The 25,467-nt window shown below is 44.6% G+C and overlaps 1 protein-coding gene across 1 annotated transcript in view; it reads left to right on the top strand.

Moving 5' to 3' along the window:
• Window positions 1–25,467, top strand: part of ERICH1 (glutamate rich 1) — a 66,439-nt gene that overhangs the window by 19,205 nt on the left and 21,767 nt on the right. The window lies entirely within an intron of this gene.

The raw sequence follows: 25,467 nt of genomic DNA, 5'->3' as shown, positions 1-25,467 counted from the left end.
CCCACCCCCGAGGTCATTGTTTAAAGCTGAAAGTTACAGGTGAATGGTAAATTTATTCCCAAAAGTCCCTTTACCTTGTTTTATGCATTTCTTTGTTGCTCTTTGGCATAATAAGGTGGTGCTGCCATAATTCTTCTCCAGTCCTAATGCTTCAGTTGAGTAAATCCCATTATTAATGTTATACCTAGAGTCTTTATTCATGTTAATCGGTGCTGTTTTTCTAGAAAAAGAGGTGCTGGATGACTCACCACGAACGCCTCTTTTGTTCTCTTATAATGGCAATGGCGCCCACCTGAAAGGTACCAGAACTGAGTTCCGGCTGGAAAAAAATGCCCTGATGTTAACTAAGGTGGGAAGCATACCTACCATTGACCTTACTAAACTGTGGATCAGGTTTCAAATATATATTTATATATGGAGGAATGGGGTTTCAGGGTCTATGAATGGGGCACACTTTGGTATTTCAGATTTCAGCAGTGCCCTGTACAAGGCCAAAATTTGGCATCCCACACCTTGGCGCTGTGGGTTAAACCACAGAGCCTAGGACTTGCTGATCAGAAGGTTGGCGGTTCGAATCCCCGCGACGCGGTGAGCTCCCGTTGCTCGGTCCCTGCTCCTGCCAACCTAGCAGTTCGAAAGCACGTCAAAGTGCAAGTAGATAAATAGGTATTGCTCCGGCGGGAAGGTAAACGGTGTTAGTCATGCTGGCCACATGACCCAGAAGCTGTACGCCGGCTCCCTTGGCCAATAAAGCGAGATGAGCGCCGCAACCCCAGAGTCGGCCACGACTGGACCTAATGGTCAGGGGTCCCTTTACCTTTACCTACCTTCCACCCTGCTCAATTCTCTTATGTCACATGCGGCAATCCCCTAGGCTCCTCCTCTGCTCCAAAGTACTAGAGAGCTTGAATGTGGTATATGATTTAACTCCATAGGTGCCTTCTGCTGAGCCAGGGGGCTTGAACATTAAGGGGATTGAACCTTAGACCTACTACACGCAGCACAGATACTTTGGAGTGACATATGCCGTATCTTTATGTGAACTATGCTGCTGTCACATAGAAAGGATTTCCTAGTAATACTAAGCAGTTTAAGTTGTGGGCATTTGTATTAAGTGGGCTGCAATAGGAGAATGCAATAGGTTATTTCCCACTCCTTGTCAGATAGTTGTTCATTTTATGAATTTCTCGGTGCATGAGAAATTCATAAAACGAATAGCTTGCATGAAAGAACAGCTGGATGCACTCGGAACACCCACTTATTTTCCATTGAAACCAATGAATTTTATATTATATTATATATATATATATATAAATGTGCATAGCAGCCACTTCCTCCAATTCAGGAATTGTTTGTGGACGGCAAGTAAATTCGCATGGAGTTCTTCTGTCCATAAGAATAGCTTTGTTTATTGAAAGGAGGGGAAACAGCATGAGATTGCATGCATTGGCGAGGCCTGTCAGTTGAAATGAACTGGGGCTGCCAATACTTCAGTACACCAAGCAACAGTGGAGCTGGGGAAATGTAACATGGCATTGGGACTGCCACATGGGGAAGATCGTAAGTGACACACGTTTGAGGCAAGTGCATTTTCAGTCCGTAAATCTAAGCTGCGTTGGCAAAAGTGTGGCGTCCAAATTTTTTTTTGCCGTATTTAAGAATTACAGGTACAGACAAATTTGTCAGTAGCAAAATATGGCAGGATCAGGCTGAGGATGCCAGACATTTCTGTATCCCATTATTCCTTTCCCCTGTTACTTGGGCAGGTGTTTTATAGCCTAGGCAGAATGAAAACTGATTCATGGCAAGCTTGTCTAGCCGGAGACGGAAGAAGAAAAGGACCAATAAAGTATAGCTAGGTGACTGTATTTCAGTATAGATCTTCATTCGTCTGTGCATTTTTTCTATATGCTTTCAAGCTTCCCCGCTTTATTTAGGATAAATATTGCACTTCTCTACTCCGTTTGGCTCTAGCTTTATTGGCCATGCATCCTTGTGAGTGGACAAGGTTATAATTAAGGGTACTTAGAGCTAAAAAGCCTTGGTTTTATTTATTTCTATTTCAGTTTTGGCATGGAGCCTGTGTTTGGTACAGCTTTTAATTCATAACCTATAGCTGCTCCTCTTTCTGTGGTCTTTCTTTTTCTGCCAAGCTGAAGTCTAGCGTCCCAAAACTGTTCTTCTCTGCCTCACTTTTGCCATTGCAAGCTATCCATGATCTGCCCCCTTTTGGCCCTGCATAGTATCCATGATGGGACGCAGGTGGCACTGTGGGTTAAACCACAGAGCCTAGGACTTGCCAATCAGAAGGTCAGCGGTTCGAATCCCCGCGACGGGGTGAGCTCCCATTGTTTGGTCCCTGCTCCTGCCCACCTAGCAGTTCAAAAGCATGTCAAAGTGCAAGTAGATAAATAGGTACCGCTCCGGCGGGAAGATAAACAGTGTTTCCGTGTGCTGCTCTGGTTCGCCAGAAGTGGCTTAGTCATGCTGGCCACATGACCTGGAAGCTGTCTGTGGACAAATGCCGGCTCCCTCGGCCTATAGAGCGAGATGAGCGTGCAACCCCAGAGTCGTCCACGACTGAACCTATCTGTCAGGGGGTACCTTTACCTTAGTATCCATGATCCAGATGAGATTTCCTGTCAGTGACATGCAGCTGTCATTTATCAGGTTTATTGCTCTTAACTGGGTGGTATATTTCTGACTAGTGTTGTTGCACTGGGTTCTAATTTGCATGGTTGACAGAAGCATGAGGTGTTTGCACTTCATCTCCTGTTCCTCTACTCTATTTCCCATCATCAGTTTGTCCAAAGGCACTCCTCCGTTGCATCGTACATTTTGCAGAATGTCATTCATTACAGCAGGATTACACAATTTAATCAGTATAATTAGGGGTACCATGCACAAGATGTTAGGTTGACCTTATTGGCAGGTCACTTTTGAACCATTGTTTGAAACAGACGGTGGTTTAATGCGAACAAGCAGAGTGCTCTTGCACGTTCTTCAAAGTTTCCTGCATGTTCCTCCCTTGCTTGCAGACAAAAGAAACCACAGTCTGGCTTGCTATGTCATCAAGACCTGGGCTCATTTGTTTCTTCCAAACAAGCCACAAGCAGTAACCAATGTTTTTTCTTGGCTTATCTCCTGGGGGTGGGGACCAAGCCCAGGTCTGGATGACACAACAACTCTTGCTTGCTTAGTCCACCAAGGTAGGAGTGCTGCAGGAACTTTTGAGCAGCTTCCTGCTGCTCTCTCACATGAAACCAATGTTCATTAAAAACAATGTTTTATGTTTCAGTGTGACTTGCAAACTGGGCTACTATGAAGCTAGAATATTTATTTGTGAAAGCTGCCTTTTGCTAAATTTTCAGACACTAAAGTGAAAAATTCAGCAATAGCTTCTTTAAAAAGAAACCTTGTGAAGTGCTCGGCTCGACTGCAGGAAATGATCATACCATTTAAGAAACTTGGAAAAAATTTTGTTTAGTAATGTTTAGTCTTCGTGACCCCATGGACCAGAGCACGCCAGGCACTCCTGTCTTCCACTGCCCCCTGCAGTTTGGTCAAACTCATGCTGGTAGCTTTCAGAACACTGTCCAACTATCTCGTCCTCTGTCGTCCCCTTCTCCTTGTGCCCTCAATCTTTCCCAACATCAGGGTCTTTTCCAGGGAGTCTTCTCTTCTCATGAGGTGGCCAAAGTATTGGAGCCTCAGCTTCACGATCTGTCCTTCCAGTGAGCACTCAGGGCTGATTTCCTTAAGAATGGATAGGTTTGATCTTCTTGCAGTCCATGGGACTCTCAGGAGTCTCCTCCAGCACCATAATTCAAAAGCATCAATTCTTCAGCGATCAGCTTTCTTTATGGTCCAGCTCTCACTTCCATACATCACTACTGAGAAAACCATAGCTTTAACTATACAGACCTTTGTCGACAAGGTGATGTCTCTGCTTTTTAAGATGCTGTCTAGGTTTGTTATCGCTTTTCTCCCAAGAAGCAGGCGTGTTTTAATTTCGTGACTGCTGTCACCATCTGCAGTGATCATGGAGCCCAAGAAAGTAAAATCTCTCACTGCTTCCATTTCTTCCCCTTCTATTTGCCAGGATGTGATGAGACCAGTGGCCATGATGTTAGGTTTTTTTTGGAAAAAATAGAGGGTTCTAAATGACATGGATTCAACAAGCATGAAGTTGGAAGAAACCTTGTAAGAACTTTTTCAATGAATTTTTTTGCTTTGAAAGCATCCTTCCCCATCCCCCACCCCAAACATTTTGAATAAGTAAGTTGATGGTTTTGACAAGGACATTAATGTAGTGCTAATTTTGAGCCACAGATAAGCTATCATCCATCAAATGCCGGTACCTAAATCAATAACGTGGTTGCTTCAAGCTGTTTAAACTTGAACTCTGGCTGTTCCCAAAGTATTTTTGTGGTTATCTATTTACTTAAGAACACTTCTGTAGGATAAGCTCCTTAAGGCACACCATCTGGCTTATAAAGGAACAAAGAGTGAAAACTTTTGACAGGGAAGTAGCATTAATCATGTTTGTTCTTTGTTGTGATGTCACAACACAGCACTTCTTATTAGTAATAATAACACTTTTGAGACTAAGAATTCATGCTGCAAGTTGTAATCTGAAGCTGCATTTGTGCTTAATTGTTAGACTAATATATAATTATCACTACTGTATGATGGGGAGGGGGGAAGGCTTACTTGGATTTTAACCTTGTTTTCCTATTGCAAAACGTTGGTGTTTGTGCTGTCTCTTAATGCTGCTCCTTCACAGTCAGAGACAGTAATATTTCTGAATATTGCTGAAAACCACAGGAGGGGAGAGTGTTCTTGTTCTTGGGTCTTGCTTGCAGGTTCCCCATTGATATCTGATTGGCAACTGTGAGAACATGATGCTAGACTAGATGGGCCACTGGTCAGATCAAGCAGGCTCTTATGTTCTTGTGTCTAACTGATGCCTTCAGTAGCCACATTGATTTGCTAGACAAAGGCCTCTGAACCTAAATCCATAACATGCAAAGACAATGGGTGATAGTCCAACCAAGTCATACTTGGAGTTAGTTGGCCTCCATCTGTCTTGAAAGACAAAGGAGTGCATCTCTGGGGGTGAAGTCAAACCTCTGCATTGCAGCCCCAAAGTGACCTCCCTGGGTTGCAAACCTGGGCAGTTTGTATGGAGGTCCTGGACTGTCCAGATGGCAAGACACACCCGCTTGGCCTCGCTGATGTGGTCCAAAGGAAAGCAGAACGACGTTGGGCACCAGCATGGCTGCAGGAGTTGTACAGGGATACATTGGGTTCCTCCCAACAGGTGATGGTGATAAGTAGTTGTGTGTTGAAGTGACGCTTACATTCTTAAACTAGTTTTGTTTTTTTTAATCAACAAACTTGAATCTCTTTTGCAGAGACCAGAAAACCCTCAGGTATTTGATGCAAGAGTGATGTCCGCATGTTGCAATATGAGGGCAAGGCCATGTTGGCTCACTTCTTGATATTTCATAACTCTGCATATTTATGTACCAAGATACTTAAATCTGTTTCATGTTCTTAATCCACATCTAGGTTTGACAATGATAAAGTCACTGCATATATTTTTCTTTCCTGGCGATTTAAGTGTGTTTCTCCCCTCCCTCCCAGGCAAGGGTATTGTCGCCACAGCCTCCATATTTCTGGAATGTCACCTCTAGCCTCATACAAGGTGGACTTCACTTGCAGATTTGCTTCTATTTTCACTTGCAGTTTATAACACTGTCATACCTAAGATTATTTGGGGGCAATGCATACAAGCACTTCCAACCCAAACATGGAAGAGCTTGCATGTGTGGTGGTTGGTTGCGTGTGTTGTGTTTTTTTCCCCAGCACACTAGGGTTTAGCTGAATCATACAAAGTAAGGGAAAATAAAATGCTTCTGAACTTGGAATACCTTTTCATGTACAAAGTAACCATGGTAACCACATATCTAGCATCTCTTGTCAATACCTTTGCCTATTAGCTGGGCATGAAAACTTCCACTGTTAAACATCCTTAGATGACTGAGACTGGTTTTCAGATTTGCTGAGAGTAGACACACTGAAGTTAATGCACATGACTTAAGTTAGGTCCAATAGTTTCAGCATGGGTCTTCCCAGAGTAAAACTCGGTTAGTTTCCATCAAATCCTTCCTATGCTTCAGAGCAATTCCTGCATAAATAAGTTTTTGCTCTGTATTTCCAGTAGGATGGTCATGACTGGTGATAGAATCATAGAATCATAGAATCATAGAGTTGGAAGAACAAAATAAAAAAATTCCTTCCAGTAGCACCTTAAAGACCAACTAAGTTAGTTCTTGGTACGAGCTTTTGTGTGCATGCACACGAAAGCTCATACCAAGAACTAACTTAGTTGGTCTTTAAGGTGCTACTGGAAGGAATTTTTTTATTTTGTTTTGACTATGGCAGACCAACACGGCTACCTATCTGTAACTAGAGTTGGAAGAGACCACAAGGGCCATCGAGTCCAACCCCCTGCCAAGCAGGAAACACCATCAGAGCACTCCTGACATATGGTTGTCAAGCCTCTGCTTAAAGACCTCCAAAGAAGGAGACTCCACCACACTCCTTGGCAGCAAATTCCACTGTCGAACAGCTCTTACTGTCAGGAAGTTCTTCCTAATGTTTAGGTGGAATCTTCTTTCTTGTAGTTTGGATCCATTGCTCCGTGTCCGCTTCTCTGGAGCAGCAGAAAACAACCTTTCTCCCTCCTCTATGTGACATCCTTTTATATATTTGAACATGGCTATCCTATCACCCCTTAACCTCCTCTTCTCCAGGCTAAACATGCCCAGCTCCCTTAGCCGTTCCTCATAAGGCATTGTTTCCAGGCCTTTGACCATTTGGTTGCTAGATCATCATAACATATTTATGTGTTGTGCAGTATGAGGCAGCAACAAATATGCCACTGATACAGACCTTACCTTGGTGTTGTTGATAGACCCTGGTTTAAAACTCTCAGAGATACAGGAGTTTCAGGGTTTTTTGCTGCATTTGTAAGAGAACTGACCTAATTCACAACTCCCAGACCAATAATGGATCAGAATGTAATTATCTTTTGTGCTTCTTCAAAAATTTCCGATAAAGTATGTAAAAATAAAATAAAAATATGATAGAATATACAATTCAATATATATTTTAAATATATTTTTTTCATATACTGTATACAAATGCACGAATGGGACGCAGGTGGCGCTGTGGGTTAAAGCCTCAGCGCCTAGGACTTGCCGATCGAAAGGTCGGCGGTTCGAATCCCTGCGGCGGGGTGCGCTCCCGCTGCTCGGTCCCAGCGCCTGCCAACCTAGCAGTTTGAAAGCACCTCTGGGTGCAAGTAGATAAATAGGGACCGCTTACCAGCGGGAAGGTAAACGGCGTTTCCGTGTGCGGCTCTGGCTTGCCAGAGCAGCGATGTCATGCTGGCCACGTGACCCGGAAGTGTCTCCGGACAGCGCTGACCCCTGGCCTCTTAAGTGAGATGGGCGCACAACCCCAGAGTCTGTCAAGACTGGCCCGTACGGGCAGGGGTACCTTTACCTTTACCTTTATACAAATGCACACAGTTGACATGAGAAGAGACCAGAAATACTCTTCCATCCCTAACACCTGCACACCTAGCTCTTTGTTTCGCGAGAAGTGTGCCTGGCATTTTTGAGCTACTATGCTGAAATAGCCTATAAGTGTCCAAGAAGAATCCAACATCAGCTACTTCATCTTGAGGGAGGAGTGGAGAGGAATATTTCTGAGATTCTCCTCACCCCCCTGTGCTTTAAACAACCTTTTGCAATGGTTTAAGATGCTCGCCTGTGTCTCCTCTTTACAAAAATTATTTTTTCAAATAATACTATTCTTGTGATGAGTGTTGCAAAATACCACTCCTGATACTCATTGTGTGAGACACAGATTGACCTTGTACCTGGGATGGGGTGTGTGAAGATGGCTACAAAGGCAGGCAGGAACTGTGGGAGCAGCACCGGATTTATGTATAAGCTAAACAAGCTATAGTTTAGGGCCCCACTCTCTTGCCCCCCCAAATTTTCACTATTAATATTTTTCTTCTTAATTGTATTTCAGATCAACAATTACTTTGACAAAATACATATTTTGTTATGTGCAAATGGCTTTAGATACCTATTAGGTCCATAAATTACCATATATTCAACACAAAAAACAGTGGCAATTTGTCGTTGACAAAGGACAGCTGGACATATAAAGGGCCCCATTACCTTCAGTAGCTTAGGGCCTCATCAAACCTAAATCCAGCCCTGTGTGGAAGAGGCATGACTGGTTCAGTGCCATTATCAAAAAGCAAAACAAAAACAAAACCATCCTGCAAGGATGCCAAAGAAACACAATCCATTGTAGAGCTTCACAGAATTGAGAGAAGCCCAGTATACTTGCCTCATGAAGTTGCCAGCAGGCTAGCATATCTGGGAGTTGTGTATGAACAAGGTGACACACATTTTGTTTATTTAAGGCATTGTTTACCATAAAAAACCTGATTTATTTTTTTTTAGCTACAGGCACGACCCATGAGGTGGGGTGAAGAGCCTGCCTCAGGCAGTGTAAGTGCAGAAGGCAGCGTTCTATGGCGTTGCCACTCATCTTCCCTGCCTCAGGGGGGAGAAGCTGAACAGCAACACTTGGGAAAGCGCCTGGCTCCCACTGAGTTCAGCAAGAACCGGGGGGCGATGGTGGGACTGGAGGCGGCAATTCCCGTTTTGCCTCAGGCGGCAAAAGAGGACAGGCCGCCCCTGGGTTCAGATGAGGCCATGGAAACGGATGCAAATGATGATTGATCCTGAATGGTACACATGTACACGTAAGTCAGCCAACATGTGTGCTGTTCTACAGTGACCTGCACACTTCATATTTAAACCACTCTTTCCATTTCTCCTTCCCATTATTAAGACATATGCCCATACAACTACGCAGAGCAGCAAGCTCAGGCCTGTTCTATGTAGAAGGATAGGGAAATGCAGAATATTTATTGGGAATGTTATTTTTAAAGGAATCTATGAGTAATTGATGCTTTTGAATTATGGTGCTGGAGGAGACTCTTGAGAGTCCCATGGACTGCAAGAAGATCAAACCTATCCATTCTTAAGGAAATCAGCCCTGAGTGCTCACTGGAAGGACAGATCGTGAAGCTGAGACTCCAATACTTTGGCCACCTCATGAGAAGAGAAGACTCCCTGGAAAAGACCCTGATGTTGGGAAAGATGAAGGACACAAGGAGGGGGGGGGGGACAGAGGATGAGATGGTTGGACAGTGTTCTCAAAGCTACCAGCATGAGTTTGACCAAATTGAGTGAGGCAGTGGAAGACAGGAGTGCCTGGCGTGCTCTTGTCCATGGGGTCACAAAGAGTCGGACATGACTAAACGACTAAACAACAACAACAACATGAGTAACAGTCCTCACTCCTCACCAAGTTTCAATCAGTTAAAATGTTGGGCTGTATTCAGCTAACGCAGGCTTCCTCAACCTCGGCCCTCCAAATGTTTCGAGACTACAATTCCCATCATCCCCAACCACTGGTCCTGCTAGCTAGGGATCATGGGAGTTGTAGGCCAAAAACATCTGGAGGGCCGAGTTCGAGGAAGCTTGAACTAATGTTTACCTAGAATAAACCCATTAAAATTAATGGGACTACGTTAATCATAGCCACTCCTTTCTTGAATAAAAGTTAGCTGAATGCAACCCCCCCCCCCAAAAAAAAACCCTCTTAGGAACAAGTGAGCAGTAGCGCTGTAGAATCCACAGTATATTTCTCCTAACTGTACCATAAACCTAAAGGTTTATCTAGGGAGGAGATTCATTGGCTGCTTCCTTCTGTATAGCTCCGCTAAAATAGTAGGCATGTTTTTTGTTTTTTTGTTTTTGTTCGTCCTTCACATAAAAGAAAAAAGCCCACTGGAAGCCGTGCAATAAATTCATTCCTAACAGCTAATCAATATTACTGCCTGAAAGTTTCAACACAAATTACTTCCACTCCAGGTTTCTTAGTTTAGTGCAAGATTCCTGATGGTTGTGAGTCTGGTTTTTGATTTGGCCACCTGCTACACCCGCTATGGTAGGAAGCATATTTTGTCTGTGTGCCTTTTTATCATCCATAGACATTCCTATTTTTATCATTTTCTGCATACAATTGTTTTATAATTCCTAACAGATTATGTTCCATGTTTTGAAATTAACTCCAGTATGTTTGTCCATTGATCTTCATTGAATTCTTTAGTAGTATTTAATGTGATTATAGGTACAGGAATTTAAGGAATTTTGATGTGGTTGTGTGTCTTTTGACTTTTTTGTCCCCTCCTCATCCTTTCTTCTTCAGCCTTCTGTGATTTCCCACTCAGTCGCCGTCTTCCTCCATTCTATCCCATGTTCTTTATCAAGCAAAAGAATATTTGTTTGCTGTTCAGGGTGGATTTGATTTAAATCAAATTTATTTAAATCATAATTTAAATCACTAGTCAGTAAGACTTGATTTAAAACATTTTAATTTTTATTACAAAAAGATTAATTCTTGCTGGTATAATCTTAATATTTACAACCAGGTGAAGGTTTAATTTTTGGAATACAGTGGTACCTCGGGTTACATACACTTCAGGTAACAGACACTTCAGGTTACAGACACCGCTAAGCCAGAAATAGTACCTCGGGTTAAGAACTTTGCTTCAGGATAAGAACAGAAATCGTGCTCCGGCGGCACGGCGGCAGCAGGACGCCCCATTAGCTGAACTGGTGCTTCAGATTAAGAACAGTTTCAGGTTAAGAACGTACCTCCGGAACGAATTAAGTACTTAACCCGAGGTACCACTGTAGTTGTAATAAATTTTCAGGGTAGTTTTTACAGTTATATCAAAAATTACTGATTTGGTTATACTATTAGAAATACATAGACAAATAATTATGAAATTATTGTGAGGTTTAATAAGTTAACTGTTTATATTTGGAGAACTTTTCTGCTGTACTTTATTGGAAGGGGAAAAATAATCATTTCCTTAATAACAATTTATTTAACTAAAACAATAACATTATAGCGTATTGTGGTGGGATAATGAGCTGCTTGTGCGTTGAAACTCGATCCCTCAGAGCTCACTCAGTGTAGTGAAACCCTGCCTTGAGAGGAGCCCTTGAGCATGGCTCCCTCAGTCGCTGGTAGAATCTGACAGTGGGCGTTTGCGGAAGCGTTTCCAACATAAAAGCTGTTTCACAGACATGCGCCTCCTGGATTCCCTGCGTGACAGTTTCCGGCGGGGGGTGGGAGTTCTTAAGGGCTGTTCTGATACCTCCTCGCTGTTCCCACTGGAAGTATCCCAGAGCCTCCCCTCCGACTCCCTTTCCTTTGGAGCTCTCGCACTCCCCCTACTGGTTCCCTCTTCTGCTGAAGAAGAGGCTCTCCTATTCTCCTGAAGCCTTCTCACCACCTGTCCTTCCGATGGCAGTTCCCTGACATCCACCTCCCCCCCAGGGCCCCCTTCACCCCCTCCCGCCTCTTTTCTTACTGGCGGCGAGGACGGAAATCCCTGGAAGGAACTCCCCTCATCCTCCGAGGATTCAAACACTTCTAACCACTGCCTACCGCCTCTTTCCCCCTCTTCCTCTTCTTCGTCGGAATCTGTTTCCACCTCCACTTCCGACTCTGGGAACCCTTCAAATTCCCCTTCCTCATCTGTGGTCCCGAAGTGTTCCCTCCTAAACCTTGCCACTGGTTGTGGTTTACTTGGGAAACGCCGATGAAACGTTTCTATTAAAATCTCGTCTTTGACTTCCTCTGCCGGTACCCATGCGTTTTCTGACTCTTCCTCCCCCTCCCATTCTACCAAGTATTCCACCTGATTCCCCTTCCACCTGGAATCAATGATCCCTGCCACATCCATGTTGCGTTCTCTCTCTTCTATGACGGGTGTCCGGGTGACCTCCCTCTCATGTTCCCCCCACTCACACCCCTCTCTGTATGGCGACAGTAATGACCTGTGAAACACTGGATGCAATTTCATGTGACTGGGCAATCGGAGTTTGAATGCTACTGGGTTCACCTGCTGTATGACCTCAAAGGGTCCCAACCGTTTGGGTCTCAATTTCTTACACCCTCCCTTGAACGGCAGTCCTTGGGTGGATAGCCACACCCGGTTACCCACCCTTATGGTTTCGCCTTCCCTCCTATTTCTGTCAGCTTGCTTCTTATATTCTTCTTTGGCTATCTCTAAGTTGAGTTGGAGCTGACGGTGGATCGCTTCCATCTCTTCAACAAAATTTTCCGCTGCAGGTACACTCCACCTTCCCCCGCCCTCTCCTGGAAACGCCCGAGGATGACACCCATAATTGGCTAGAAAGGGACTCATCCCTGTGGACACGTTCTCCGCGTTGTTGTAGGCAAATTCTGCCAGAGGTAACCAGTCCACCCAATCCGTTTCTCTGTCCTTTACATAACACCTCAGATATTGTTGCAAAACCCCGTTTGCCCTTTCTGCTTGCCCATTTGTTTCTGGGTGTCTGGCGGTGGAAAAACTTACCTCCACATGCAACATGCTCATTAGTTTCCTCCAGAACCTAGAAGTAAATTGTTTTCCTCTGTCGCTCAAAACCCTCAAGGGGGCGCCATGCAACCTAAAAATGTGCTCCACAAACAACCTTGCGGTTTCTTCCGCTGTCACTGCATGTGAACAAGCTATAAAGTGGCACATCTTAGTTAGTAGATCTACCACCACCATGACCGCGGTTTTCCCTTTGGATCTCGGTAGATCGGTCATGAAGTCTATGGATACCATCTCCCATGGCCTTTCTGGGGTGGGTAAGGGTTCTAATAACCCCGCTGGCGCCAACCTCTCTCCCTTTGCTCTTTGGCACCTGTCGCATCCCCTGACATACTCCCGCACGTCCTCCCGCACCTTGGGCCACCAAAACTCCCTGGTAACCAACCACATGGTTTTGTGCTGCCCAAAGTGCCCCGCCGTGGGGCTGTCATGCAACTGCTTAAGCACCCGCCCTCTTAGTTCCCCACCTGGTATGTAGAGCGCCCCTTTGTAATATAGTTTTCCGTTCTTTTCCTCAAACCCCCCTGCGTTCTCACCTGTCTCCCTGAGTTCCCTAAGTTTCTCTTGGGCATATTCATCGTTTTCAATACCCTCTACCAGTTCTCTTTGCCCCACCAATGCCGCCCCACAAACCCAGTGGTCCTCTGAGATGATATGTCTTTCTTCCGCCCCTCCTTCCCCCTCCAAGTACTCAGGTTTTCTGGAGAGAGCGTCCGCCCTGACATTCTCAGCCCCTGGCACGTAGCGAATCTCAAAATTGAACTTGGAGAACTCTTGCGCCCATCTTACTTGTCTCTGGTTCAACACTCGGGCTGTCCTCCAGTATTCTAGATTTTTGTGGTCTGTCCGCACTTGAACCTTGTGTTGCGCTCCAATCAACAGGTGTCTCCATCTCTTGAACGCTTCGTGGACAGCGAGTAATTCTCTGTCGTACACTGTATAATTCCTCTCAGACTTGTTCAATTTCCTCGAGAAGAAGGCACACGGCCTCCATTCCGACGTATTCGCTCCTGGCTGCAGAAGCACGGCCCCCACCGCTCTGTCAGACGCGTCGGTTTCCACCCTCATCGGCTGCTGCAGATCCACGTGTAAGAGTTGTTCTTCCGAAGCAAACGCCCTCTTTAAACTTTCGAAAGCTCGCTGCGCTTCTTCCGTCCAGACAAATTTCTTCTTACTGCTGAGACAATCCGTGATGGGGGCTGTTAAATGGGCGAAGTTCTTGATGAACTTCCGATAGAAGTTTCCGAACCCCAAAAACCTCTGCACATCTTTCTTAGTTTTCGGTGGCCTCCATTCCAGCACCGCTTGCACCTTGCTAGGATCCATGGCCAGCCCCTTGTCCGACAACCGGTACCCAAGGAATTCCACCTCCCTGGTGTGGAACTGACACTTCTCCAGTTTCACCCACAGCTGGTTTTCTTGCAGTTTGCTCAGTACTTCTCTCACATCTCGCACATGCTGCTCTTCATCCTCCGAGTACACCAGTACATCGTCCAAGAACGCAGCGCAGTTCTTGTACAGCAATGGTCCTAGTACGTGATTCATGAATGATTGAAATACTGCGGAACCCGCCTGGAGGCCGAAGGGCATAACACAGTACTCAAATGCCCCCAAGGGGGTGAACATAGTGGTTTTCCACTCATCTCCCTTTCTCATACGTATCAGGTTATACGCCCCCCTCAGGTCCAGCTTGGTAAAAATCTTCCCTTTTCTCACCCGGGTCAGAATGTCATCGATTCTGGGCATAGGGAAGCTCACGGGTTCGGACACTGCGTTTAGGGCCCTGAAATCCACAATTAATCTCGGTTTGTCCGAGTTTTTTTTGTCTACAAAGAACACTGGACTACCCCCCACCGCTCGTGACTCCCTGATGAACCCACGCTTGAGGTTTTTGTCAATAAACTCCCTTAGCTCCTGCATTTCTCTGTCAGACATTGCATACACCTTGCCCACTGGCAATTGCGCCCCTGGAAGCAAGTTGATTTGGCAGTCAAAGGGTCTGTGCGGGGGTAGTTTATCTGCTTCCCTTTCGCTGAAGACGTCGGCAAAATCTGCATATTGTCGTGGTACCCTACCTTGTTCCATTGCTTCTATCTTTGCTAACGTGGCCTGAGTCCCTACTTGGCCCCCTCTTTCTGTGCAGTGTCCCATACAATGTGCTGACCCAAAGGAAACCACTCTCTGGTGCCATCCCACAAGCGGATCATGCAGCGCTAGCCAGCTCATCCCCAAAATGATGGGCGCTCCTCCCAACGTGGCTATATTAAACGCTATCCGTTCTGTGTGTCTTGCCACCCTCATTGTCATGGGGACAGTTTGCTGGTCTACTTCTCCCCCCAACAGCGCCCTCCCATCAATCGTGGTCACCTGCAGGGGATTTTTTAAAGGAATGGTTTGTATCTGATGGGCGGCTGCAAACTCCTTACTCATAAAGTTGCAGGAGCTGCCTGAGTCTAGTAACGCCTTCACTTTTAGTGGGTGTCCGTTTGCCAGCTCCAGCAATACCTCTATTACAAGAGCTGGTCTTGGGGGTTCTGGCGTGGGCACATTTACTGTTCCTTGGCCTGGCTGCTGTGCCCCGTCGGTGGCAGCCAGGCGTTGGCTTTTACTTGCTCCTTAGCTCCTTCTCCCTCCTCCCCAACAGCTCCCGCCATTCCTTGCCATTCCTTTCTTTGCGGACAAACTCTGGCAAAATGACCTGGCTGTTGGCAGAGAAAACATTTCTTGGCGCCTTTTCCCTCCTTCTTCCGCCCTTCACTGGGGTTTGAAATTGCGCGCGCGCGCGCTGTTCCGATTTCCATCGGCTCTGCTGGCAGAGAAGGCTGCTCTGGCATCTCTGGAATGCGGAAATCCCTCCAACGCTCCCCTTTCCCTTCCCGCTTCTCCAAGGCTCTGGCCTCCTGGCGTGAGCCTATGGCCAGCGCTGATTTAGTCAGAAGGTCCATAGACTCCGCCCTGGGCCCCCGGGAAAGTTCGTCTTTCACTGCCGAAGATAGTCCTTCTTCGAACAGCATTTGTATCGGTTCCGCTGACAAATCCCATCCTAATTTATGGATCAACATGGTGAACTCAGTCCAGTACTCACGGACAGATCGGTTCCCTTGTTTACACGCCATTAACTGCCTGCGCGCCACTCCCTGCTCAATCTCGCTGGAAAACATCAGATCCATGGCGCGAAAAAACTTCCTTGTGTCCCTTAGGGCTTCATTATTGGCTGCCATTAGTGGTCTCACCCAATCTCTGGCCGGGCCTTCGAGATGCCCAATCACAAAAGCAACCCTCGAATCCTCATCAGGAAAATCATCAAACTGCAGATTGAGGGCATATTGCATCTCAGTCCTGAAGGCTTGATAATTCCTGGGATCACCCCCAAACTTCTGCACCAGTCCTGGCACTTTCCTCGAGAGCTGGGCGGCTTTCCCCTTTTCTGCATCATGAGCCCTCCTCTCCTCCAACCTCGCCGTTTGCAGAGCTAACTGTACCTCCAACATCCTGTACCTTTCTTCCAGGCTAGGACCGGCTGCAGCTGCTCCTCCATCTCCGGCTCCGGCTGGGTTGCTCATGATGCCTCTCTTTGCACAAGCTGCTTTCAGGGACTGTCAGATTGCTGTGGTGGGATAATGAGCTGCTTGTGCGTTGAAACTCGATCCCTCAGAGCTCACTCAGTGTAGTGAAACCCTGCCTTGAGAGGAGCCCTTGAGCATGGCTCCCTCAGTCGCTGGTAGAATCTGACAGTGGGCGTTTGCGGAAGCGTTTCCAACATAAAAGCTGTTTCACAGACATGCGCCTCCTGGATTCCCTGCGTGACAGTTTCCGGCGGGGGGTGGGAGTTCTTAAGGGCTGTTCTGATACCTCCTCGCTGTTCCCACTGGAAGTATCCCAGAGCCTCCCCTCCGACTCCCTTTCCTTTGGAGCTCTCGCACTCCCCCTACTGGTTCCCTCTTCTGCTGAAGAAGAGGCTCTCCTATTCTCCTGAAGCCTTCTCACCACCTGTCCTTCCGATGGCAGTTCCCTGACACGTATGTATCTATGTTTGTTAACTGATGTGGTTAAACAATTAAAAAAACACCTTAGACTGAGTTTTAGCACATGTGAAAAACTTAAAACAAATCCTTATTTCCTGATGGGTAGCCATTGGACTATAATGTAACTTAAATGGAAAACTATCATTAGAAAGATTTTTCCTCCAAAAGCATTTTATTTTAAAAATCTAATTTTAATTTAAAAAATCCACTTTAAGTAAAAATAAATAAATGTGATTTTTATTTTTATTTTAAATCGTTGATTTTTATCCAGCCTGGTGCTGTTAGATGCTTGAATGTCACTCCTGAAGGTCTTTCCTTTACATCTTCCTTATCCAGTGGAATCCAAGGTGTTGGACAAGCCTTGGGCTCATCTGGTGAGAGAAGAAGGCTACTCTTCTTCCTAGACAATAACATGGAGATAGAGGTTATTACTTGAGCTGATGATAGGCCTTCCCCCAAGGGAACCAGCTGACAGAAGCTAGTGACTTTCCACTGTCACCTCAGCAGAGCATCTCCCTTCTCCTCTCAGACCTCTCTGTTCCATATGGTCTTGGATCCTTCTCCTATATATACTGAGCCAGTGTGGTGTAGTGGTTAAGAGCGATAGTCTCGTAATCTGGTGAACTGGGTTCGCGTCTCCGCTCCTCCACAAGCAGCTGCTGGGTGACCTTGGGCTAGTCACACTTCTCTCTGAAGTCTCTCAGCCCCACTCACCTCACAGAATGTTTGTTGTGGGGGAGGAAGGGAAAGGAGAATGTTAGCAGCTTTGAGACTCCTTAGGGTAGTGATAAAGCAGGATATCAAATCCAAACTCTTCTTCTCTTCTCAGACCTCTCAGTTCCATATGGTCATGGATCCTTCTCCTACATATACTGTAGACTTTGGCCAGGAAGGAGGTGCCTGCTGAGCCCCACAGTAGTTGATTACCTATGAAAGCTTGTACTATTTCTGTATTTTGCTTCGTTTTTATTGGTGCTGTTGACTTCAGACCTTTCAACAACAAAAAAAAGGTGCAGGAGAAATTCTACTTTTCATAGAATCATAGAGTTGGAAGAGACCACAAGGGCCATCGAGTCCAACCCCCTGCCAAGCAGGAAACACCATCAGAGCACTCCTGACATATGGTTGTCAAGCCTCTGCTTAAAGACCTCCAAAGAAGGAGACTCCACCACACTCCTTGGCAGCAAATTCCACTGTCGAACAGCTCTTACTGTCAGGAAGTTCTTCCTAATGTTTAGGTGGAATCTTCTTTCTTGTAGTTTGGATCCATTGCTCCGTGTCCGCTTCTCTGGAGCAGCAGAAAACAACCTTTCTCCCTCCTCTATGTGACATCCTTTTATATATTTGAACATGGCTATCATATCACCCCTTAACCTCCTCTTCTCCAGGCTAAACATGCCCAGCTCCCTTAGACGTTCCTCATAAGGCATTGTTTCCAGGCCTTTTATTATAGAATGATTCCAAAACTGCCTTGATTGAGCCTGTGTTGTATAATGCTTAAGGCAATGGAGTGAATGGAAGTCAAGAAATCAGATCAGTTTTGCCAATTCCTTCCTTGCCATAGAATTGAAGCAAGGATACTTATTTACTCTAGTAAAATGCTGAAGGAGGTGAACAATTATCTTTTATTTTCTGCCCATACTGTTTAAGTCTGAAAGCTTGGCTGGAAGCAACCTGTATTTTTCATTTATTTATTTACTTGGAAGCATTTCTAAACCACTTAATATTTCAAAAAAATTCCAAGTGGTCTGCACCATAAAAGCAATATTTATCGTTGCTGTTGTTGTTGTTGTTTAGTCGTTTAGTCGTGTCTGACTCTTTGTGACCCCACGAACCAGAGCACGCCAGGCACTCCTGTCTTCCACTGCCTCCCACAGTTTGGTCAAATTCATGCTGGTAGCTTCGAGAACACTATCCAACCATCTCGTCCTCTGTCATCCCCTTCTCCTTGTGCCCTCAATCTTTCCCAACATCAGGGTCTTTTCCAGGGAGTCTTCTCTTCTCATGAGGTGGCCAAAGTATTGGAGCCTCAGCTTCAGGATCTGTCCTTCCAGTGAGCTTGTTGTTGTTTAGTCGTTTAGTCGTGTCCGACTCTTCGTGACCCCCTGGACCAGAGCACGCCAGGCACTCCTGTCTTCCACCGCCTCCCGCAGTTTGGTCAGGCTCATGTTTGTAGCTTCGAGAACACTATCCAACCATCTCGTCCTCTGTCGTCCCCTTCTCCTTGTCCCCTCCATCTTTCCCAACATCAGGGTCTTTTCCAGGGAGTCTTCTCTTCTCATGAGGTGGCCAAAGTATTGGAGCCTCAACTTCATGATCTGTCCTTCCAGTGAGCACTCAGGGCTAATTTCCTTAAGAATAGATAGGTTTGTTCTTCTTGCAGTCCATGGGACTCTCAAGAGTCTCCTCCAGCACCATAATTCAAAAGCATCAATTGCCTCCCGCAGTTTGGTCAGGCTCATGTTTGTAGCTTCGAGAACACTATCCAACCATCTCGTCCTCTGTCGTCCCCTTCTCCTTGTGCCCTCCATCTTTCCCAACATCAGGGTCTTTTCCAGGGAGTCTTCTCTTCTCATGAGGTAGCCAAAGTATTGGAGCCTCAACTTCACGATCTGTCCTTCCAGTGAGCACTCAGGGCTGATTTCCTTCAGAATGGATAGGTTTGTTCTTCTTGCAGTCCATGGGACTCTCAAGAGTCTCCTCCAGCACCATAATTCAAAAGCATCAATTGCCTCCCGCAGTTTGGTCAGGCTCATGTTTGTAGCTTCGAGAACACTATCCAACCATCTCGTCCTCTGTCGTCCCCTTCTCCTTGTGCCCTCCATCTTTCCCAACATCAGGGTCTTTTCCAGGGAGTCTTCTCTTCTCATGAGGTGGCCAAAGTATTGGAGCCTCAACTTCACGATCTGTCCTTCCAGTGAGCACTCAGGGCTGATTTCCTTCAGAATGGATAGGTTTGATCTTCTTGCAGTCCATGGGACTCTCAAGAGTCTCCTCCAGCACCATAATTCAAAAGCATCAATTATTCTTCAATCAGCCTTCTTTATTTGTTAAGATTATGCAAATCAATAAAACAACTGTATAAAAACATGTAAAAGTGTGCCATTCTAGAATGTTTTTAAATTTTGTTTTTGCCAGCCCACTGGGAGTCAGTATGCATAGACATCACCAACATGTAGATAATCTCAAATCGCATTTTGGTAGCCTGAAAGGCTTTGACAAGAAGGCTACAAATCTATCAAGCTTAGCAAAATTACTAGGTAGATGAACCGTTTTAATTTTGTGGTGTTCTCAATTTCCACATATCAGAGGCAAAAATTACAAAGTACTGCCTGAATGTAAAGATTGCAAGGCAGCGAATTGCCACACCCGACTAATCTTATCTTGTGAAATCCCTGTATATAATTTTTTAAAAAACAACAACAAGAATTTATAATTAACTGGAAAGCAGCCACAGACTTTACCTTGGAGGAATGAGTAGGTAGAATCCTGGGGCTGTGGGAAGGAGGATGCGTCTGGGACAATTTTTGAATGTTCTGTCAAAAACTCCACAAAAAGAGCAATAGAAAACCCAACAAGAAGTCTAGCACATTCTTTCCGGGTCTTGTTTTCACTTGCAGATTATTATTATTTTCATATTTTGGTGGGGGTGACAGCACAATGGTGCTGTCTACTTTGCCACTTTAGGCTTCTGCCATCTCGTTTAATTCATCTTGCTGCATTAGTCACATTAGAAAGACAAAGCATTAGTTTGTTGTGGACATCTTGTGGATGTGTGTATTGGACTTGACTTTCATCTTCGGGATGCGGCAAAGATTTGTACATTTGACCCCTTGGGCCGACTTGTCTTCAGCAGTGTGTCTTTATCCAATTGCACATTCTTGCCAAGATAATGTGATTGCGCTCCCCAAAGCATATTACAAAGAGCAATAAGTATTTCTTTTGCATCTGTCTCTCTCTCCCATTCTCCAGCTGGTAAACAACTTGATTAACTGCCCCACGCCCACTGGTATCGAATAGGATGACACTATTAATCTTTATCAAATGAAATTGTACACTGCTTAACAGCAATTTATTAACTTCTATTTGCAAATGCATTGGTGTCGGCGAGATGAATTTGGATGTGTTAAGAGGACTGGTGGAATGCAATCATCAAAAGCGTTTGGTAAGCCCTCTCATTGGCTAGTAAGCTTAGATCTGCAGTTCTGGGGAAGAGGCAACCACTTTGAAGCCACACTGACTAGCTCTTCTCTACCAGTTGATCTGCTTCCAAGGCCACATGCTGAGTTTTTGCACCCGTTCCTGCTTCTTTCATTGCAGCATAGCCATAGAGCAAAAGTTCCCAAACTTATTTGGCTTATCAACCCCTTTTCCAAAATAAAAAAAATTACTTGGTGCCCCTGGAAAAAAATCTACATTCTTTAAACAAGCAAACATAACGCTGCAATGACAAATTCGTGTTCTTTTATGTATCTGTGTTTCTAACCTATGTCCAACAACATAGGCAAGAAATATGCTGCTTTCAATAAGACACCTTGAAGCTTGGAAATTATAAAATCATTTATTAAAATCAACCGTAGTAACATTCACATTACAGGCAGGAAATTAAGATGACGAAGGATAATATGAAAATAAAAAATATGAATAACTTTTAAAAAATAACCCTAATGAGGTGCACTGCTATCAATTTTTTTTTGGGGGGGGGGAATTAATCACTACAACTTTAACTCTGTTGCATTGGTAAGCTTTGTTACACAACAGATGAAACATGTATGAACGGTGTTTCAAAATTTTCTTCTTTATACTTCCATTGCCCCCTTAATTTTATTCAACGCTCCCCAATTGTAACCGAGGCTTCTATCCCCCCCCCCCAAATGCTACCCCCTGTGCTACAACAATGCTAACTCCCCAAGGATGAAATATGCATGCTACTTCTACTATGGCAGAAGTCTTGCTGTATGTCAAGGTGTAGAATATTAATGTATACAATATAACACAGAGAAATATTTCTAAAACTTTAATTTATTACCACAAGAGCTGAGTGTGTGTGTTTTAAAGGAATTAAATTTACCAGGCACCAGTAATTTTCTTTTATTAGCTCGTATCAGTGTCATAGCTGCACTTGAAACAGGAACTGCCTTGCCTTTCTGAAGACTTTCAGGTTCTTCCTACAAATTATCCTTTGATGGTTTTAAAACACATTGAGATAAATGTGAATGATATAGGATGTCTTATTGCCTTCAAGTCCAGAAATTGTACATCACCTTGGCTGACTTCCAGTCAAGTGAATGATAAATAAATATTGGGCCCTTTAACATCCCGATGTGCTCAGAATACCTTTTTAAATGGGAAACCTTATGAAATTATTTTGGAGTGCGGTGAGAGTTAATGACCCGCAGCCCAATCATATCCATTTTTATTTGGAAGCTAGTCGGATTGATTTTTGTGTGTGCTTTCAAGTAAGCTATATGCTTAGAACTGCAGTTATTTCCCTTTACCTGATTCTAGCCCACCTTGTCCCAGGGACTTAAAGGAGGAGAAAAAAAGAGCAAGTAGCAGATACTTGCTTATTCTGAAGGCTTGCAGTTTAATATGATACAGTGAAGACTAGGTTATTAGCTCACTTTGTTAATGCTGAGTTTCTTTAAAAATGGGGCGCTGGGGAGTCAATTAGAGCCAAACCAAAACAATCTTGCGTTTAATTTTTTTGCTTTTGTTGTCAAAAAGGCCCTTCTGTTTTTCTGTGTGCTTTCAACCACCCCCTTGAAACTTTAGATTTGTCAAAGCCCTGGGACTGCGCATTCCTTCCTGAGCCTTTAAAATTTTAGCATATGGCAGTGTGATTTAAATCCCCTTCGCACTGGACTGGTGGGGTGGGGGAATATTGGATTGGGGAGAGGTTCTTTCTACCTGACCCTGCCAACCTCTTCCAACTTCACTCTACCAGTTCTCCATTCCACGTCATGACTATGTGGGTGGGCAGAACTGACATCAATAGGTTCCTCGCCAGCAGCATCCCATAGAAAGCCCACAAAGAGCTGACCCCCACTGTTGCTACATTATATGGGATTGGAGGAGTTTGGAATTTGGATTTGATATCCCGCTTTATCACTACCCTAAGGAGACTCAAAGCGGCTAACAATCTCCTTTCCCTTCCTCCCCCACAACAAACACTCTGTGAGGTGAGTGGGGCTGAGAGACTTCAGAGAAGTGGGACTGGCCCAAGGTCACCCAGCAGCTGCATGTGGAGGAGCTGGGAAGCGAACCCAGTTCCCCAGATTACGGGACTACCGCTCTTAACCACTACACCACACTGGCTCAGTCCAAGCCTGATCTAGAATTTGCCTGCCTTCCACCCAGCATTCCACCATGCTGTAAGCAATGGGGCTGTGAATGGGGTGGTGGCTCAGTTAAGCCCCTACTGGTCAGGGTTTGGATTGCACAGAAAGAGTGGCTGCGCTGCAAACTGGAAGAAACTACTCTCATTCGTAGAGCACTGGCAAAGTTTTGTGGCATAGAATGCTAATGCTGTATATAAAATGTTTTATAAAATCCTGTCTGTGGGATCTGCCAAAAAAGAAAAAGAAAAACAATTTTATTGAATGTTGGGGAAAAGATCTTGAAAGCCTTTTCAACACACAGGAAGATAAGATTTTTAGGAAGCTTACTGTTAAAGCTATTGAAAGTAAAGTTGTAGTTATGCTTTTCCTTAATACCTGTCTGTGAAAGTTGCCTTAAATTAAATTAAATTAAATTAAATTAAATTAAATTAAATTAAATTAAACAGGTATTCCTTAATACCTGTCTGTGAAAATTATCTTTCATTAAATTAAATTAAATTATAAGTTATACAGCTACTCTTTTTAATTATTTTAAATATTGATCATCTTGCTGTTCAGACAAATTCACTACGTATTTTGTGACCTCAGTGTATTATGAAACAATGAAACATAAGCACTTAACAACCGATTCTAAAATCCAACTAAACAGAGAGCCATCAGACAATTAAGATAAATTGAAATTAGCAACAGAATCAGTCAGTCCCGTTGAAGTCCCCTAAAATGGCAAAGTTTTTGCTTGGTGTTTTAAGTATCACAAAGTAGATGCTGATGGAGTGGCCAGGTGAGAGAGACCTATGACGAAGGAGCTACTGCTAAGAAGGCCCTATCCCTGGTTGCCACCCACCTTACCTCAAACATGACTGGGCTTTTTGTCCTTATTTTGCCAGTTTCCATGCTCACTTTGTGCATGTGTGGACTCTTGGCACCCTGCCCACCCTCATCCATGCACTTGCAAGGATCCATCTGAATTGATATTGCCCCATAAAATAGAAACTTTACCCTTCAAGAACGTGCGGTGTACTCCCAGAGGGAAGAAACCAGACTTTGACAAACAAAATGCAATTTCATATCTTGTGCGGTTGTCAGTTAGAGGCAGAGGTCATCCCCTTTGGGGCCTCTTCATTGGCCATTTTGGTTCTCCCTTAACAGAGGAGCATGGCAACCTACACAGGTACACTGAGACTCCTTAGTCTCTCGCAGGACATTCAAGGCTTCTGGAGCCATGCATGATGATCTTGTAGCAACCTTGCTGCTGTAAACTGGTGATGATGCTTGGATGTCCACAACAGCCCAGGCAAAGCTACCTTTTGTGGTCAGGCTTGGAACTGTCCCTGCAGCCCTCTTTCCTACAGCCTGAGGGAGTCTGAAAAATGTATATTGCATGGATCTTGTTTGCTCAGGGAACTATTTTAAAACACCAATCCCCAGAGAGGGGCATATAATATTAGGACTCTCATTCACTCTTTTTCCTGTTTGCTCTGCTATGTAATGAGGAAAACCTGTAATCTAGTAGATGATTCAGCAGAGGACAGTCTTGTTCCTTCCTTTCCCCCTCTTTCTTCATTTTGGGGAACAAGACAACTTAAATCATGCTGCTGTTTGTTTATTGACTCCAAGACATTTGCACAGCTAGACTTCAAGCATTTATGCTTTAGTGTAGCAGCTATATGAAAATAATGTTTATTTAATCAAAGCTTTACTACAGTACAGTCTTGTTCATTGAGTGTTACTGTAGGGAAACAGAGCAGTGTGTTTTCCTCAGTTTGTATACCACAAAGCAGCCGCCTGTTTGAATTGTTCCTGTTGTTGTTCCCATAAGCACTTTTGCAGCCATCAAATAATTTTATTTATTTAAAATATGTGTATGCCTCACAACTCAGTCCCTAAATGGTATTCGGTAAGGTTAAAAACATAAAATAAAATCAGCTAAAGCAACACATGTAATCAGAAAACATAGCTAAAATGCCTGCTTTAAAAAGAAAGAAAGTCTTCAATAGTATAGCTCAGTCGGTAGAGCGTGAGACTCTCTAACCTCAGGATTGTGGGTTCAAGTCCCACATTGGGCAAAAAGATTCCTGCATTGTAGGGGGCTGGACTAAATGACCCCCAGGGTCCCTTCCAAATCTATGATTCTATAAGGCACCAGAAGTTTAGGGTGGGAGCTCACAGTACCGGGTGTGTGGTGTCTGGTGGGCAAAAGGAGGCAAAAGAGTTTGTAGTTTACCTGTAAGGTATCTGTATCCCCCCCCCCAGTAAGTTGGGGAAGTGAATAATGTACACTAAAGGTACACTAAAGTGCAGCTATTTCCCTTATCCACAAGATGGCAGTAATCTTCAATTTTGTTCCTGCAGAGGGCAGTGCTGGCAGGTGCAGGCTCACACTGCCCACAGCCATCTCACTGTTGTCATCAGTGTTAAACTGTTCTACACTGCAAATGCATGATCTTCTCCTCAGAGACAGGGATCACATTAGCAGCCTGTGGAATGTACTGATTTGGACTGAAGGCTCTGCAGAAGCCAG

Source organism: Podarcis cretensis, assembly GCF_951804945.1.
Source record: "Podarcis cretensis genome assembly, chromosome: 3".
Lineage (NCBI taxonomy): Eukaryota > Metazoa > Chordata > Lepidosauria > Squamata > Lacertidae > Podarcis > Podarcis cretensis.
This window is presented reverse-complemented; position numbering and strand designations above follow the sequence as displayed.